At 38.4% G+C, this 5,584-nt stretch overlaps 1 protein-coding gene across 1 annotated transcript in view; it reads right to left on the bottom strand.

Moving 5' to 3' along the window:
- LOC118600453 overlaps positions 1-5,584 on the bottom strand; it is a 41,074-nt gene that overhangs the window by 29,277 nt on the left and 6,213 nt on the right. The gene's annotated exons all lie outside the window — the stretch shown is intronic.

Genomic DNA, 5,584 nt, shown 5'->3' with positions numbered 1-5,584 from the left:
TATAGTCCCTCAAATTTGTTTTTTAATTGATTAATAATAGTAGGCCTTGAAACATAATCTTATTAAAAAGAAAATCATTAGAAAATAGATGATAATCTATCCAGTCATATAATCTCTGATTGTAGTGCCCTCTCAGATATTTAAGAAGAAAGCCTGATAAAAATCTTCCAGATAGGATAAAAAGACATATTAAAAGAACGTTCACCTTTTTTATTTTATATCAGTCACTTTTAACGTCTATCCAGCCCCAGCAACAGTGGCAGAAAGGAAAAGAAAGAAGCCCCAGTGTAAGACTGGTAAGGACCATCATGAAGTCAGAGTGTAGACCGGGGGTCCGCAAACTACGCCTCACGGCCGAGTCAGAGGCAGCTTGTTCTGAGTGGCCCAAAGCACTGAGAATGTTTACATTTTAAAATGGTTTTTAAAAATAATATTTCATGATGTGAAAATTACATGAACTTTACATTTTATTGTCTGTAAATAGTTACTTGAACACAGCCACACTCATTTGATTCTTCCCTGTCTATGGCTGCTTCCATGCAGCAGTGGCAGAGTTGAGTAGTTGCAACAAATATAAAATACACTATCTTTCCCTTTATACGAAAAGTTTGCCAGCTCCTGGTGTACCCTGTTGAACTGTTTTAAGGCTGTAATGTCATAGACTGCTCACTTGGAAGATTCTGTGACTGGTCAGCCTGAGGCTACCAGAGTTACCAAAGGTTCTTTTCTTCCCTTGACCTTTTTTCTTTATCTCCCTTGGAGTTTGGGGCAAAAATATAGGAAAAGAGTAGCGAGTTTTTAAATATCTATGTGCCATATCTAACGTTCACTAACTAGCAAAGCAGTTTTCTACCCAGAACACCGTGATCACCAGAATCATTTAACAATACTTTTCAACATAAAGCTTATTCACTTGATTTTTGAATTTTTCACTGAAGCTATAACTTAATAACTTTAGTTAAAATGGAGGGAATAAAAATGTATGTATGTTGAGTACCTTACATAGTTTATACCAACTGGGAGCTCACAAATGAAAACACCTTATCTGCTAAATAAGATGAAAATTGGTTTTGAGGCTTTTAAAATAATAATGTTCTTTCAAGTTTTTCAGTTACCCAGGAAAAGACTCAACTATCTTTGAAAATACTAATAAAATAGTTTTAGATAAGTTATAAAGAGATGTTGCATATATTTTTATTTTGATGGGTCATTTTTTTCAGCCCATGTCAGATACTAACAAATTCTAATTTGGGGCAACTAACAGCTTTAAAAGCTCTTGATTTTGCTAAACTTTTGGCTTTAAGATACTAGTAGAATAATATTTTTGGTTATAATTTAATTCTAACTATAATCTATTATAATTGCCATAAGCTAGAAAATAGCTGAGTATAAACAGGAAATATGAAGCCTTATGTCTGAATATTATCTCTACATTTATCATGTGTTTAAGATTAGCAGGTTTTAAAATCCAGCCTCAGTGATTATCACCGAAGATCTCACCCTTTTCAAGCAGCATTCTGGTTTAACACTGTCATATGACTCACAGAACATAAACTGTAAAGTTTGGCCAATGGAAAAAATATGTGGGGGTTGGTATTCTTCAAAATACATCGAGCTATTCCTTGGTAAGAAAGTAGGATGTTTTTTAAGTAGGAAATTTTTAGAGGCCTCATGAAATTAAGACAGACACCTCTGTTCCCTTGACATTTCTAGGACTGAAGATCTGACCCCACCTTTCTCTATCATCTTTGCCCCACTTCCTTTCCAGAGGAAACCTGCTAACAGGTAAATGGTTACAGGGATATTTGCCTCTGAACAGCGATTATAGTGAATGTTTGACCTCAATGAAGGCATGAAGACATGGAGTGAAGAGAAGATTTTCTGGACTTCCATTCATTAATCTGTCATGTGAAAGCAACAGGGCAAATCCTACTTCCAACAGGCTCTTAACCTGTTACAGCTTGACTGAAGGTTCAGAATTATTAGAACACAAGCCTATTCCATCCTCTGCTTTTTTGTGTAAGAATATTTTCCAAAGGCCAGGATATTTTTTAAACCCCTAAGACAGACAGCATTACGGAATTTAAAGTGTTCAGCCAGTGATATATATTTGGTTTTTGACACATTCTCATTTTTAAAATATCATGATATCTTATTGAAATTGGGACATCTCAAAAAGTTGGTTCAGTTGGTTGGAAATGATTTTTTCTAAAGTGGACTGAGATCACTTTTAAATGCCATCTATTTTATAATCATTCAACCAAGAATTGATCTTTGAAGGCCACTTCCTTTCCACTGAACATGTTATTGAATACAACACAAAATTCCTATGTATTTTAAAAATTAAACAGGAAATGAAACAACAGTATTATGTTTTTGGAGAGCATCTTGGGCCATACCTTCATCCTGACAGATAGAATGCCACACCCCTGTTAGGGATGGCTTGAAAAACTGGCCTATAGGATAAAGTCCATCCTCTTGGTAATGACACACAAAATCCCTCTGATCTGGTGACTGCTTAGTCCACCCCAGTTCCATCCTCTCCACCACCACTGTCCTACCTCCCGTGTATCAGTCATACTGAACTAGTCAACTTTTGATTTATGGAGAAAATAATTGCTAACATTTATGGAGCCCATACTGCATTTTAGACACTGTGCTGTGCGCTTTGTTATTTGATCCTCTGTCAGGAGCCATTAAGAGACACTGAAGAAGTCACGTAGCTTATAGCCATGAAGCAGCTGCTGCTGCTGAGACTGCTTAAACAAAGGTTCTAGGAAGCAGGGTGTGGAGTTAAACATTACTGACCCTGGAGGGGAGGTTTGCCTCCTAAAGAAATCTTCTTAAGATAGTGGAATGTTTTACAGCCCAGAAAAGGATGTTTGTACCCTGAGGGAAGGATATATAGGAACTTATGTAAATGTCAGCATTCCTATGGTATTGTACTCTGTGCTTTGCTATTGTACTCTGTGCTTTGCTATGTACTCTGTTACTGTATCCAAAAACTTATGTAAAAGCTGTGCTAAATAAACTCGGGGCTACAGCAGTGACTGTATGCCCTCCCGAAGGGCTTTCCTATCTTCTTCTTTTTTCTTAGGCTTCACCCCCCCTCTTTTAGGTGCTGTTCGATCTCTGCCGGCGGGCTCCAGAAGCCCTCATAATGGAACTCTGAAGAACATTATAATCTTCATTTTGCAAATGAAGAAATTCAGACCAGGTGAAGTTAAGTGACTTGCCCAAAGTCATATAGGTAGAGTTGTAAGGCAGGATTAGGTCACAGACAACTCTCAAATATAGTTATAACTAGGAAACATGTAATACAAAAGCAATCCAATGTAGACTAATGTTCTTAAAATCACAACCAAATTTTAGACCACAGATGCATAACAGTAATGTAAGTATAATAGTTTAGGAACACTCCACTTTACATAATTACACATATGCTTGGCAAAAAAAAAAAAAAAAAAAAAAAAGTAGCCAAAAATGTACTGGTTTTTTACTGAGTTCTTGTTCTTTGAGGCATCAGAATGGTACTTTGGATTTCGCTGCCTCCACTTGACTGAACTATCTCCCCTGAGGTCACTGGTGCTCTTTAAAACCACTGGACAGATTTCAACTCTTTGTTATTCCCTAAGGAAGTAATTCAAGGGAGTGGGGGAGTCAAAACAAAATGTTTGCATAGGGTGAGAATCCTCAGGGTAAGAGAGGCAGATGCCCTGTGATAAGAATCTGAAACATGTAGAAAGATTGTGCGGCCTACACCTGATTCCTTTCCCAAATTAGTACATTTCCATACTCTTTCCTGTATCCTCCTGGTTAGGAATCCCACTCTACCATTCCACCTTTAATTTTTTATTTTTTAACTTTATAACTGAAGTGTTACATGCATTTTCAAGTGCTCGCATCAAAGATAAATTATCATAAAGTCAACATATAACCACCTAGGCCAAGAAATAAAACTTCGCCAGCCCCAAAAGGCCTTCTCATGTCAGGTCCCAATCTCTGCCTCTAGATAATGCTGAACAATTTTTCAAAGTTGTAACAATTGGTACTCCCACCAGCAATGTATGAGAGTACCCGTTGCCCACATTTCTGACAACTTGACATTGTCAGTCTTTTAATTTTAACCATTCTGGAGGGTATATGATGGTACTTCACCGTAGTTTAAATTTTCATTTCGCTGATGAAAATCAAAGTAAAGGGAAAGCTCTCCCCCTAGTGGCTACAATCTGAATTGCCTGGGAGTTGTGTGGGAGGGTTTTGTTTGGGTTGTTTTTGTTTGTTTGTTTCAGAATATGTAATTAGGCTTCCACCATACTTGAACCTTCCTCCATCTCTTTTCCTCCCATGAGTTTCTAAGAATAAAAAGTTGACCGTCTTTTGTAAATTTACTGTCCATTGTATGTCCTCTATTACAAAGAGCACTTATAAGTCTCCTTGCTCATTTTTCTGCTGAGTTTTTTTTATATTAACCTGTAAGAGTTCTTTATGGATTCTGACACAACCCCTTTGTTAGTTATATGTATTGTCGTACATATCTTGTCCATCTTTAACTGTAAAATCAACTCATTGTCACATGTGCAAACAGGAGGCTCAGTGTTCGATTTTGTCATACTCAAAGCAACCAGTAGATGGTGTCCCAGCCTTGCTCCTGAGCCTTCCACTGGTTGTGCCTAAATTTCAGCTAAATCTCCCAAAATATTTTGCAAATAAGCAATATTAAACAGTGAGAAATCAAACTTAAAACCATGATACAACTAGATGGAATATAGCTAGAACTGGGTTTCTTGGTGGGAACAACATAATTTTTTTTTTTTTTCCCTCAGAATGAAGGGCTAAAATCGTCTTTACCACAGGTGGGAAAGCCAAGTGAAGCTGTCTAGAGGAGGAGCACAGAGCAGAACACACTGAAATACCCTCAGTGAGTAACCTACAGGCTAATTTTTTTTAAAAAAGAAAATAAGTACCATGCATCTGGACACTGTTTCGCTGTTTACAGAAGGCAGGTAGGTATCCATTAGCACAGGGTCTGAGAGGAGAGCAGAGCAGAACAGGGGTTTGGTCAGGGGGTTATAAGTATTTTTCCACCTCCTTTCCCTTATTCCTCTTCAGTTTTAGTTTTCATTAATTTTATTTTGTGATTGCTTAAAACTGACTTGGTGAGCCTCAGAAACCTAGTGGGAAACCAGCCCTACTTGCTAAGATGGAAGTAGTGTTTGTAGATGAACATGTTTGAGTCCTGAGGTGTAGTAGGTGCCTCCCTCTGCCTCACCTTCTGCCCGCACTCAGGACGGATGCTCCCCTGAGCTGACCCCCCACTGAATCCTGAACAGAACTTCCACCCTCCTTTCTTCTCCCCAGACCCCCTACCCGCTGAATGAGTAAATGAATGAGTGAGTGAGTGACAAGGCCCTAGCCTTCCTGAGCTTAGAAATCAGAGCACATGAACCCCACCCACACTCGAAGGAAGACCCCAAGGGACAATGTAGAAACACTACAGGTACAGGCAGCAACTCCCAGGGAAGGAGAAGGAAGGGGCCTGTTGTGATGGGCTGGTTTGTGGTTGGCTGTGATTATGAGCAAG

This window comes from Rousettus aegyptiacus, unplaced genomic scaffold, assembly GCF_014176215.1.
Source record: "Rousettus aegyptiacus isolate mRouAeg1 unplaced genomic scaffold, mRouAeg1.p scaffold_m13_p_3, whole genome shotgun sequence".
Lineage (NCBI taxonomy): Eukaryota > Metazoa > Chordata > Mammalia > Chiroptera > Pteropodidae > Rousettus > Rousettus aegyptiacus.
Note: the sequence above shows the minus strand (reverse complement) of the source record. Positions and strands in the feature narration are given on the sequence as shown.